Source organism: Aethina tumida, chromosome 5 (genome assembly GCF_024364675.1).
Source record: "Aethina tumida isolate Nest 87 chromosome 5, icAetTumi1.1, whole genome shotgun sequence".
Taxonomy (NCBI): Eukaryota; Metazoa; Arthropoda; class Insecta; order Coleoptera; family Nitidulidae; genus Aethina; species Aethina tumida.
Genome location: NC_065439.1, coordinates 2331332 through 2345933, shown reverse-complemented (window position 1 = coordinate 2345933; position 14602 = coordinate 2331332). Strand labels below are relative to the sequence as shown.

At 20.6% G+C, this 14602-nt stretch overlaps 1 protein-coding gene across 3 annotated transcripts in view; it reads left to right on the top strand.

Annotated features, from left to right (window-relative positions):
• The window catches only part of LOC109607008 (serine/threonine-protein kinase tousled-like 2), a 144932-nt gene that overhangs the window by 2498 nt on the left and 127832 nt on the right, over positions 1–14602 (top strand). For all 3 annotated transcript variants that reach the window (XM_049967884.1, XM_049967892.1, XM_049967887.1), the window contains exon 2: positions 1732–1793. The gene's annotated coding sequence lies outside the window, so the exon portion shown is untranslated. The remainder of the gene's footprint in view (positions 1–1731; positions 1794–14602) is intronic.

Below are 14602 nucleotides of genomic sequence, written 5' to 3'. Positions count from 1 at the left end.
GTTGTTGAGATTTTGTACGGTGATAATGAACGAATGAAAGGTTTTAAACGTTAATAAAACAAACGTTTTGTGTGTTTGTTATGTAGGCAACCCACACTGCCGGTTAAATGTCTTAACAGGACAGGATATTCGGAAATTTAAATTTGTTGATTAGGCGTAGCCGATTCTATTTTTGGAAACGGTGTTACATTTGTAAAATATGCACGGACATATTGGAAGGGAAATCAGTTATTTTTAAAATGTAACCTGGACTAGTTATCTGATTTGATTTAAAAAAAATATTAGTGTATTAAATTATAATGTTTTATTACACATTTATGATATATACATGTTAATGGAAGTTTTATCTGTTCCATGCCAAATTTACTGAAGTACCACTTCAATTTATTTATAATTATATCAATAAAGTATTTCATATTATTCTGAATGGTTTTAGAAAATATTTGATTATATTTTTGTACAAATTAAATACATTTTATATTTTGATTGTTTAAAATAGTATAGATAAAAATTAAATAAAATTGTTGTTTATGGTTTCAAATTTTTTATTTAGTCATTTGTTCAAATATTTAATTTAGTTTTTGTGTTATTAAAAGGAATAAAATCTTTTTTTCTTATGTTTTATTATTTAATTTTACTTAAATATTTGTTATTTCTACATAGTTGAAACAATTTGATATGTAATAGATCAGAGTTCATATCAACATAACTTACAATCAAATCCTATTTTTACTTCTTATATGAAAATTAAATACAATAAAACCTTAGTAAAATATTAATAAATCAATAAAATTCAATTTTATTTTGAATTTTTATTTAAATACTTATTATTGTCTATATTTTTAACTAATTTATATATTCTATGTATATGTATTCATAATTAAATTCAATGAATTCAAAGAATTAAACAACAAATTTCTTTGAATTTGTCCCAAGTTATACAAAATTCAAATTACCATTAATTTAAAACAATAAATTCTTATAAAAATTCCATTTTATTCTGTATTTTTACTGAAATATTTATAATTTATACATTTTTAACTAATTTATATATTTTTTTATATGGAATTATTTGTAACATGTCACAATTTAACATCCAATAAAGAAAATCAAGTAAATATGTTTTTTTTTAAGTATTATTCATAATTAAATTCAATGAATTGAAAGAAATAAACAACAAATTTCTTTGAATTTGATTCAAGTTGTACAAAATTACCATTAATTTAAAACAATAAAATCTTATACAAATTCTATTTTATTTTGTATTTTTACTGAAATATTTATATTTTCTACATTTTTTAATCAATTCAGGTATTTTTTGGATTTATAAATTTTATAAAAATATCATTTTTACTTAAATATTTATAATTTTTATAATAATTTTCTTTTACATACTTTTTTATTCAATATTTCCCCTTCTTTCCCTTTCAAAATCAAACATTTTATCCACAAGTGGTGCCAAAATTGAAAGACAGTGCCTAAAATACATAAAAAAGTTTGAGTGAGTTCAGGATCCTAATAAAGATTTAATATTGTTTATTATTAGTGAAGGGAGGTATAAATTTTTTTAAGGTAGATTGTCCAGTCACAATTTTTTATAAAATTAAAAATTATTGAAAAACTAAAGCTTCAGAACATTGGGCGAAAGAGGAGGCCGAAGATCGTATAACCAAACAACCAACAGAAAATTTCAGTCGATAATAAAACGTCTAATCAATTCCGGTTTTGCAGGATCGAATGGGGGATGAAAAAATCTGGCAGCATGGCAGATAACCGGTGTTACACTGGAGGCGGTAAGTCGACATCTAAAATTAGGTTTTATCGATCACACACAACCCCCCCCCCCCCGCACACAATGCTCCTTCACTCCTTTAACCGCCACGAGGGGCGGGAAGGGTGGCGTTTTTCTGCACCACGTCTTTATTATTTATGTCGATTCGGGCCGATCCGTGGGGGTTTTTGCGTCGCAGACGTGTTTTGTGTACGTCAGTCGTCGTCAATTGGCGGACATGTTTCAATTGATTATTTGTATAATGTGTCGTTGGAAACGTAGACTTAATTGTTATAATTTTGAAGTAATCGTTAAACACAATTAAAATTAATACAAATATTTTGATAGTTTCTTGTATTTCTTATATTTCCACCAATAATTTTCAATGAAAATTGTTTAAATTATTATTTTTTTGCTTAAAAAAGATAAAAAACGATTTTAAAATAGACTTAATTGATAAAATTTTGAGATAATTATTAGACAAAATTAAAATTAATATAAATATTTTAATAGTTTCTTGTATTTCTTATATTTCCACCAACGATTTTCAGTGGAAATTGTTTAAATTATTAATTTCTGTCTTAAAAAAATAAAAAACTTTTTAAAATAGACTTAATTATTAAAACTTTGAGATAATTATTAGACACAATTAAAATTAATATGAATATTTTAATAGATTCTTGTATTTCTTATATTTCCACCAATGATTTTCAGTGAAAATTGTTTAAATTATTATTTTCTGGCTTAAAAAGGGTAAAAAACGTTTTTAAAATGGATTTAATTGTTAAAATTTTGAGATAATTATTAGACACAATTAAAATTAATATAAATATTTTAATAGTTTCTTTTATTTCTTATATTTCCACCAATGATTTTCAATGAAAATTGTTTAAATTATAAATTTCTGGCTTAAAAAGGATAAAAAACCTTTTTAAAATAGACTTAATTGTTAAAATTTTGAGATAATTATTAGACACAATAAAATTAACATAAATATTTTAATAGTTTCTTTTATTTCTTATATTTTCACCAATAATTTTCAGTGGAAATTGTTTAAATTATTAATTTCTGTCTTAAAAAAATAAAAAACTTTTTAAAATAGACTTAATTATTAAAACTTTGAGATAATTATTAGACACAATTAAAATTAATATGAATATTTTAATAGATTCTTGTATTTCTTATATTTCCACCAATGATTTTCAGTGAAAATTGTTTAAATTATTATTTTCTGGCTTAAAAAGGGTAAAAAACGTTTTTAAAATGGATTTAATTGTTAAAATTTTGAGATAATTATTAGACACAATTAAAATTAATATAAATATTTTAATAGTTTCTTTTATTTCTTATATTTCCACCAATGATTTTCAATGAAAATTGTTTAAATTATAAATTTCTGGCTTAAAAAGGATAAAAAACCTTTTTAAAATAGACTTAATTGTTAAAATTTTGAGATAATTATTAGACACAATAAAATTAACATAAATATTTTAATAGTTTCTTTTATTTCTTATATTTTCACCAATAATTTTCAGTGGAAATTGTTTAAATTATTAATTTCTGTCTTAAAAAAATAAAAAACTTTTTAAAATAGACTTAATTATTAAAACTTTGAGATAATTATTAGACACAATTAAAATTAATATGAATATTTTAATAGATTCTTGTATTTCTTATATTTCCACCAATGATTTTCAGTGAAAATTGTTTAAATTATTATTTTCTGGCTTAAAAAGGGTAAAAAACGTTTTTAAAATGGATTTAATTGTTAAAATTTTGAGATAATTATTAGACACAATTAAAATTAATATAAATATTTTAATAGTTTCTTTTATTTCTTATATTTCCACCAATGATTTTCAATGAAAATTGTTTAAATTATAAATTTCTGGCTTAAAAAGGATAAAAAACCTTTTTAAAATAGACTTAATTGTTAAAATTTTGAGATAATTATTAGACACAATTAAAATTAATATAAATATTTTAATAGTTTCTTTTATTTCTTATATTTCCACCAATGATTTTCAATGAAAATTGTTTAAATTATAAATTTATGGCTTAAAAAGGATAAAAAACCTTTTTAAAATAGACTTAATTGTTAAAATTTTGAGATAATTATTAGACACAATTAAAATTAATATAAATATTTTAATAGTGTCTCGTATTTCTTATATTTCCATCAATAATTTTCAGAGAAAATTGTTTAAATTATTAATTTCTGTCTTAAAAAGGATAAAAAACGTTTTTAAAATAGACTTAATTATTAAAACTTTGAGATAATTATTAGACACAATTAAAATTAATATAAATATTTTAATAGTTTCTTGTATTTCTTATATTTCCACCAATGATTTTCAGTGAAAATTGTTTAAATTATTATTCTGGCTTAAAAAGAATAAAAAACGTTTCTAAAATCGACTTACTTGTTAAAATTTTGAAGTAATTATTAGACACAATTAAAATTAATACAAATATTTTATTAATTTCTTGGTTTTCTGATATTTCCACCAATGATTTTCAGAGAAAATTGTTTAAATTATTAGTTTTTGGCTTAAAAAGAATAAAAAACGTTTCTAAAATGGACTTAATTGTTAAAATTTTGAAGTAATTATTAGGCACAATTAAAATTAATACAAATATTTTAATAATTTCGTACATTTCTGATATATCCACCAATGATTTTTAGAGAAAATTGTTTAAATTATTAATATTTGGCTTAAAAGAATAAAAAACATTTCTAAAATGGACTTAATTGTTAAAATTTTGAAGTAATTATGAGGCACAATTAAAATTAATACAAATATTTTAACAATTTCTTACATTTCTGATATTTCCACCAATAATTTTCAGAGAAAATTGTTTAAATTATTAGTTTTTGGCTTAAAAAGAATAAAAAACGTTTCTAAAATGGACTTAATTGTTAAAATTTTAAAGTAATTAGACACAATTAATATTAATATAAGTATTTTAATAATTTCTTGTATTTCTTACATTTGTACAAGTTTTTAATCAATTTTTTTTCTTTATTTTTAAACAGTTTTTGTTATTATAAATAAATTTATACACTTTAAATTTTTAAAACAGCTTTTATAAATAATATTATAGTTTTTTTAAATATTAAGGTTTATAAGATATTTTTTTATTTTTTATAATGTCATTAGTAGATAATAATATTAAATAAACAATCCACACAAAGTTTGCTCTTGTTTATCTGTAGTTTAAGCGGAATTTTTATTGAATAATTTATAATATTTATATTTTTGCAATGTTTAAATTATTTTTTAATATTGTTAGTAATTTGTTGATTTTATAAATATTATTTATATCTAAAAATTTCCCAAAATATTACGAGAAACTCAATATTAAAACTAAATTTTATAAATAAATATATTTATAATACAAAACAACATTTTATTCATTCTCGACAAACAGCAAAATCAAGAACAATTACAAATCAGGAAACGATGACAAAAATTCGACCTCCCCAACGTCTCCACTCGTTTATCTTATGCCGTCACTTCGAGGTCGAATCTCGGTGATTTTTTCATCGTGTACGTACACGGTGATCTAATAAGCACATCGGAACAAGACGACGACTCGAAACGGCCGCCGTTTTGGCGCAATAAGGTCGTCAGTCGTGCGTGGGCGTCCGGGACGAATATAAAACGGATTTGAGGTGAAACTTCGTTGTTTTGGGTCCGAAAATAAGTCTCTGCTGTGTTTTGGCACATTTTTTCCCACACACAAACCATCTTCTTAGCATAAATTTTAAACTATAGCTAAAGTAATTAACGAAAATCAACAAAAACTGACACTTAAGTAGTAATAAGTAAAAGTAGTGAGGACAGAAAAAGCGGTGAATGAAAAATTACGTCTAAAACGGTCCGTAAAGTTTTTGCGTGGCCGTTGACAGTGTGCGACGTCGGCTCCGTTCCCGTTTCTATCTATAAACCGGGAAGCAACAAGTGGCCGGGGTCGTCGCGACGCCACCGGCGGCCGATATTAAGCTTTAACCGCCCGAAAAGTCCGTCCGGTGCGGTCGCACACACAATTCCGATCGCATCAATTAATTAATCCGTTTCGATGTTGTTAATTTTTCCGTTGTTTATGTTTATGAATGGATAAATTGTGTATAAAACGTGGTTTAATTTGGTGCACGACAGCCGAATCGACGGGCCATTTTTTTCCGTGTCAATTGGGGTCGTAAAATTCGTACGTCAACCCCATGCGTGTCGTTTTTTTTGTTGTGAATTATTTTCGATCGTCGACAATAAAATATGTTGTCGGTTTAATCGGGTTTCGATGATTCCGTGTGGATTTGTTGCCTTTTCAAATTTATTTTCCGGGGGGAAATTGTGTGTAAAATGGCCTAAAAAACGTGACAAAATTTACTCTCCAATTAATTTGTTTATTTTATTATCCTTCATTCTAGTACATTAAATCAAAATTTATTATAATAAATTAATGCCGACTATAAAAATTGTGTATAAAAGAAATAATTTGTTGAAATTAGAAAATTTCTGGATATTGTTTATAAAATTTAAAATTAAAAATAAATCTGGATAATTTTAAAAAAATTATTGGAAAATTAAATTACAAAACTTTTGGAAATTATTTCTTAAATTCTGAAAAATATAAAAAAAATAAAGAAAATTTAAAAATTTTGTTTTTAGGAAAAAGTTCCCCTTAAATTAAATAAATAAATTAGCAAATTTAAAATACAAATAACTTTTCTAATGCTTAAAATTGAAAAATTGTTGTATTTTTTTACTTAAAAATTGAAAAAAAAAATGAGTTTTTTTAAAAATTAAATAATTTATTGTAAAATTTCCTTTTAAAATGAAACATTATGAAACATTAAAAAACTCAAAAATTGTTTATAATTTTTTATAATAAAATAGTTGATAAATTTAAAATATAAAAAATGTTTTTAAAAAAGCTAAAAATTAAAAAAAAGTTGTAAATTGTATCTAAAATTAAAAAAAAAAATGCAAATTGTTTATGAAAGAATGACTCTGGAAATTGTTAATAAAAAAAATTGTTATAAAATTAACAAATTTAAAATATAAAAAACGTTTCTAATAACGGTGAAAATGGAAGAATATTTTGATTGTTTTTAAATTAAAAAAAAAAAAAAAAAAAAAAAGAAATTTGTTTATAAATAAAATTATTTGCAAAAATTACTAATATATAAAATTTGAAAAATATTTCTAAAATTGCTGAAAAATGAAAAACCTTCGTAATTTTTTTCTTTTTAAAATGAAAAATTATAAAAAGGAACATTTTTATAAAATAGAAATATAAAAAATATTTTTAAGAATGCTAAAAATAAAATTGTTGAGATATAAAATCTTTCTAAAAATGAAGAAAATTGAAAAATTTTCGATTATTTTTACATTAAAAATATAAAAAAAAACGAGAAATTGTTTGAAAATAAAAGAATTTGTTGAAAATTAGTAAATTTTAAAATTTGAAAAAACCATTTTTAAAACACTGAACATTTTTTGTCTTTCTAATAGAAAAAATGGAAATTCTAAAAATTTAAATTAAAAACAAAAAATTTAAAAAATGTTTAAAAATGAAATAATTTGTTTTTAAAAATGCAAAAAATAATTTGGTAAATTTCTTCTCAAATAAAAATTTTATAAAAAATATGTAAAATTAGTATGAAATAAACAAATGTTGGAAATTGTAAAATATATATTATATAAATATATTTGTTTGTGGAAGAAAACTTAGTAAATTTCTTAAAAATACCAAAAATTTAAAAAAATTGAGTAAATTGCTTCTTGAATTAATAATTAAAAATTCTGGAAAAAATGTTTCTGAAAATGGGAAAAATTAAAAAAAAAAAATTTGTCTTAATATTTAATAATTAAAATTATAATTTTTTTCTTTCTAATATGAAAAATTAAAAAACTGGAAATATAAAAAATGTTCTTAAAAATGCTAAAAATACAAAAATTTTTGTAAATTGTTTTTAAAATTAAAAATTAAAAAATCTGAAAATTGTTTATAAGAGACATGTTTTCTTGTAAAATTAACAAATTTGAAAATTGAAACATTTTCGTAACTTTTTTTCTTAAATTAAAAATAAAAAAAAATTTGAAAATTGTTTATAAATTAAATAATTTGTTGTAAATTTGGTAAAAGTTAAAAATTTAACAAAAATATTTCTAAAACATGAAAATTAGAATTTTTGCTTTTCTAAAATGAAAGATAAAAGATGTTTTTAAAAATACTAAAATTAAAAAAAAAAAGAAATAATTTGTTAAAAAAAATGAAAATTGTGTCTAAAAATGCAAAAAAATTAAACATTTTTGTAAATTTCTTCTCAAATTAAAAATGAAACAGAAAATTATTTAAAAAACTAATAATTTGTTGTAAAATTAGTAATTTTATAATAAAAAAATGCTGAAAATTGTTAAATAGTGAGAAATTTTTTCCTTAACAAATTTAAAACATGAAAAACGCCTCTAAAAATAATAGAAATTAGAAATTCAGGCTTTTTGAAATGAAAAAAACCTCAAAATTAATTTATAAAGGAAAAATTTGTAAATTTAATGTATGAAAAAAGTTCTAGTTCTTAAAAATGCTAAAAATTTAATTTTTTTTTGTAAATTGTTTCTATTTTTTAATGCAAATGTTTCTAAAAATGGCGAAAATTTAAATTTTTTTGGAATTTTTGTCATGAATTAAATATAAAAAAAAATTGTTTATAAAACAACTAATTTGTTTATAAGTAAAATATGAAAAATACTTCTAAAAACACTGAAAATGAAAGAAATTGGTACTGTTTAAAAGAAAAAAAAAATGAAATTTGTTTATAAATAAAATTATTTGCAAAAATTACTAATATATAAAATTTGAAAAATATTTCTAAAATTGCTGAAAAATGAAAAATTATTTTTTATAATATAATTTTTTTCTTTTTAAAATGAAAAATTATAAAAAGGAACATTTTTATAAAATAGAAATATAAAAAATATTTTTAAGAATGCTAAAAATAAAATTGTTGAGATCTTTCTAAAAATGAAGAAAATTGAAAAATTTTCGATTATTTTTACATTAAAAATATAAAAAAAAAACGAGAAATTGTTTAAAAATAAAAGAATTTGTTGAAAATTAGTAAATTTTAAAAACCATTTTTAAAACACTGAACATTTTTTGTCTTTCTAATAGAAAAAATGGAAATTCTAAAAATTTAAATTAAAAATTAAAAACAAAAAATTTAAAAAATGTTTAAAAATGAAATAATTTGTTTTTTAAAATGCAAAAAATAATTTAGTAAATTTCTTCTCAAATAAAAATTTTATAAAAAATATGTAAAATTAGTATGAAATAAACAAATGTTGGAAATTGTAAAATATATATTATATAAATATATTTGTTTGTAGAAGAAAAATTAGTAAATTTCTTAAAAATACCAAAAATTTAAAAAAATTGAGTAAATTGCTTCTTGAATTAATAATTAAAAATTCTGAAAAAAATGTTTCTGAAAATGGGAAAAATTTAAAAAAAAAATTTGTCTTAATATTTAATAATTAAAATTATAATTTTTTTCTTTCTAATATGAAAAATTAAAAAACTGGAAATATAAAAAATGTTCTTAAAAATGCTAAAAATACAAAAATTTTTGTAAATTGTTTTTAAAATTAAAAATTAAAAAATCTGGAAATTGTTTATAAGAGACATGTTTTCTTGTAAAATTAACAAATTTGAAAATTGAAACATTTTCGTAACTTTTTTTCTTAAATTAAAAATAAAAAAAATTTGAAAATTGTTTATAAATTAAATAATTTGTTGTTAATTTGGTAAAAGTTAAAAATTTAACAAAAATATTCCTAAAACATGAAAATTAGAATTTTTGCTTTTCTAAAATGAAAGATAAAAGATGTTTTTAAAAATACTAAAATTTAAAAAAAAACGAAATAATTTGTTAAAAAAAATGAAAATTGTGTCTAAAAATGCAAAAAAATTAAACATTTTTGTAAATTTCTTCTCAAATTAAAAATGAAACAGAAAATTATTTAAAAAACTAATAATTTGTTGTAAAATTAGTAATTTTATAATAAAAAAATGCTGAAAATTGTTAAATAGTGAGAAATTTTTTCCTTAACAAATTTAAAACATGAAAAACGCCTCTAAAAATAATAGAAATTAGAAATTCAGGCTTTTTGAAATGAAAAAAATCTCAAAATTAATGTATAAAAGAAAAATTTGTGAATTTAATGTATGAAAAAAGTTCTAGTTCTTAAAAATGTTAAAAATTTAATTTTTTTTTGTAAATTGTTTCTATTTTTTAATGCAAATGTTTCTAAAAATGGCGAAAATTTAAACTTTTTTGGAATTTTTGTCATGAATTAAATAAAAATTGTTTATAAAACAACTAATTTGTTTATAAGTAAAATATGAAAAATATTTCTAAAAACACTGAAAATGAAAGAAATTGGTACTGTTTAAAAGAAAAAAAAAATTTTCTTTTATAAATAATTTCCAAAAATTTTTAAATTTTGAATACTTTTTATATTTTATATATGTTAATTTTTCATCAAATTATTTCTTTCGTAATGAACAATTTTCACGTTATTTTTGTTTTTTTTTTTCTTTAATTTTGGGATTAGAAATTGGAAAAATCTAATTGTCAACATTTTTTACAATAATTTTTATTAAATTTTGAATAACAGTAAAGATATTTTTGTAAAATGGTCAATGAATAAATTTGTAAAAATTTTATAGTTGTGATATTTTCATTCATTTTGATTCACATCCATATAAAATATACGTGAATAAAGTTAAGCATAACAAAAATGAATGTTTAATTCTCGCACATGTGAACCGTTCCGACCGTAATTCGCGTGCACCGTTCCGTCGATGCACCACGGCCCTTCGTGCCCGCGAATCGGACGTGCTCACGACGACTAGTACAACACACGGCCGGGCGAAATTAAATCGGGAGGAAAGAAAAGGTGGCCGGCCGGCCGGTCCGTCGGTGTGATGCCTTCTTGTTTGTCGTGCCGACTGTGCCGTGGCTTTATCGATTGCCGCCCTCGCTCGCCGGAGGAACCCTTCCGCCCGGTTTTGCATGCGACGCCAATCGGGGCCGCAAAAATTATAAACCTCTTGAGGAACTGGAAATAATCTTGATTTTAATAATAATAATAATAATAATAAAAAACTTGAAAATATTTATATTAAATAAATAAAATATTTATAATAAATAAATTTATAGTGAAAATTAAAAATTATTTGTAAAATTAAAAGAAAATTGTTTGCTAAAGAAATAATTTGTTGAAAAATTACAAATATAAAATAATTTTTTTATTAAAAATGGAAATAACTTTAAAAACATATTAAATTTATCAAATTTATGAACAATTTTGACAAATGTTGTTTTTAAATTAATAATATTAATGAATATTTTTGAAAGTTTTAACTTAACAAAGCTTAAATATTAAAATAATGGCTTGAAATTAATGAAAGACACAAAAATAGTTTATATTACTAAATAATTTTAATATAAATTCCTATTTTTAATAAAATACAGATTATAAAAAATATATATTTTAAATAAAAATGGAAATAACATTTAAAAAATATTAAATTTATCAAATGCATGAACAATTTTGACAAATGTTGTTTTTAAATTAGTAATATTGATGAATATTTTTGAAAGTTTTAAGTTAACAAAGCTTAAATATTAAAATAATAAATTGAAATTAATGAAAGACACAAAAATAGTTTATATTACTAAATAATTTTAATATAAATTCCCATTTTTAATAAAATACAGATTATAAAAAATATATATTTTAAATAAAAATGGAAATAACTTTAAAAAAATATTAAATTTATCAAATTCATGAACAATTTTGACAAATGTTGTTTTCAAATTAATAATATTAATGAATATTTTTGAAAGTTTTAACTTAACAAAGCTTAAATATTAAAATAATAGCATGAAATTAATGAAAGACACAAAAATAGTTTATTTTACTGAATAATTTAAATGTAAATTCTCATTTTTAATAAAATACAGATTATAAAAAATATATATTTTAAATAAAAATGGAAACAATTTCAAAAAAAAAATATTAAATTTATAAAATTCATGAACAATTTTGACAAATATTGTTTTCAAATTAATAATATTAATGAATATTTTTGAAAGTTTTAAGTTAACAAAGCTTAAATATTAAAATAATGGCTTGAAATTAATGAAAGACACAAAAATAGTATATTTTACTGAATAATTTAAATGTAAATTCTCATTTTTAATAAAATACAGATTATAAAAAATATATATTTTAAATAAAAATGGAAACAATTTCAAAAAAAAAAATATTAAATTTATAAAATTCATGAACAATTTTGACAAATATTGTTTTTAAATTAATAATATTAATGAATATTTTTGAAAGTTTTAAGTTAACAAAGCTTAAATATTAAAATAATAGCATGAAATTAATGAAAGACACAAAAATAGTTTATTTTACTGAATAATTTAAATGTAAATTCTCATTTTTAATAAAATACAGATTATAAAAAATATATATTTTAAATAAAAATGGAAACAATTTCAAAAAAAAATATTAAATTTATAAAATTCATGAACAATTTTGACAAATATTGTTTTTAAATTAATAATATTAATGAATATTTTTGAAAGTTTTAACTTAACAAAGCTTAAATATTAAAATAATGGCTTGAAATTAATGAAAGACACAAAAATAGTATATTTTACTGAATAATTTAAATGTAAATTCTCATTTTTAATAAAATACCGATTATAAAAAATATATATTTTAAATAAAAATGGAACCATTTCAAAAAAAAATATCAAATTTATAAAATTCATGAACAATTTTGACAAATGTTGTTTCCAAATTAATAATATTAATGAATATTTTTGAAAGTTTTAGGTTAACAAAGCTGAAATATTAAAATAATAACTTGAAATTAATGAAAGACACAAAAATAGTTTATATTACTAAATAATTTAAATGTAAATTCTCATTTATAATAAAATACAGATTATAAAAAATATATATCTTTACATAAAAATAGAAATAACTTTAAAAAAATATTAAATTTATCAAAATCATGAACAATTTTGACAAAAGTTGTTTTTAAATGAATAATATTAATGAGTATTTTTGAAAGTTTTAAGTTAACAAAGCTTAAATACTAAAATAATAGTTTGAAATTAATGAAAGACACAAAAATAGTTTTATATTACTAAATAATTTAAATATAAATTCCCTTTTTTAATAAAATACAGTAAAAGAAAAACCTGAAAATTGTTTGCTAAAGAAATGATTTGTTGAAAAACTACAATGTGAAGTATAAAAAATATTTCCAAAAATTTTTTTATAGTTTAAATTATAAAAATTAATTTTTTTTTTTAATATTAAAAAAATACGTTTTTTAATATTTTTTTAAATAATTAAGTATATATGTCTATTTCCTTTATTTTTTTAAGTCAATTTTTATTATTTTTTTTTTTTTTATAATTTTTATATAAATTTTACAGATATTTAAATTTAAAAATTTTAATAAATATTATTGCTTTTTTGTATATTTCTATAATTTGCTTCATAAAACGACAATGGCATCTGCCCCTTCGGCGTTAGTTCCGACCACACATGCCGAAAGGCGGACGGGATAAATGTGCGGTGCGGAGTGGTGATTGTGGAGTGTACCTCAGCTCGAGCATCTCTCCTCTCTCGACGTTTTACACCTACCCACGGTTAGTCGCAACTCCACTCTACTATTCATCCCGATAACGTCAACTCCCACTCGACTTGGTCGATACAATAACATTTATTCCGCGATATCATGCCGAAATGTGTGTTTTGCAACACGTCCGCCAAGATGGCACAAGCGCCCCGGATTACGGCCGCCGGATTCGGGCCGCCGCACCGCCGGCTGGATGGGGCAGGTGCCGACGCTTCGGCTGCTTCCCCTGCTTCGCCTGCTTCGCCTGCTTAGCCGTTTAATGGCTTTCTTAACTATCTACCAACTTCCAACTGTTGTTTGGTGCTACTTGAGGAGTTGCCAGGACCTTCTTTCTTATTCGTCCAGGACTACGACTTACTAACAGGATCAAAACATCATTTATGTTAATACTCATCAATTTATCAAGTACTTTTTATTATAAATATACAAATTGTTAAAAAAAAAAATAAAGTTCAACAATTAAAAAAACCGTTTTGTTTAATTTTCATAAATGTTAATAATATTGATTGATTTGTTGTTTTTGGAAGTTTTAAGTTAATGAAGCTTAAAATTAAAATAATAACTTGAAATTAATGAAAAACACAAAAATAGTTTTATTTTACTAAATAATTTAAATATAAATTCCTATTTTTAATAAAATACAGACTATAAAAAATATATATTTTTAAATAAAGATGGAAATAACTTTAAAAAATATTAAATTTATCAAATTCATGAACAATTTTGCCATATATTGTTTTTAAATTAATAATATTAATGAATATTTTTGACAATTTTAAGTTAACAAAGCTTAAATATTAAAATAATAGTTTGAAATTAATGAAAGACACCAAAATAGTTTTATTTTATTAAATAATTTAAATATAAATTCCCACTTTTAACAAAATACAGATTATAAAAAAATATATATTTTTAGATAAAAATGGAAACGACTTTAAAAAAATATTAAATTTGTCAAATTCATGAACAAATTTGACAAATGTTGTTTTTAAATTAATAATATTAATGAATATTTTTGAAAGATTTAATTTAACAAAGCTTAAATATTAAAATAATAGTTTGAAATTAATGAAAGACACAAAAATAGTTTTA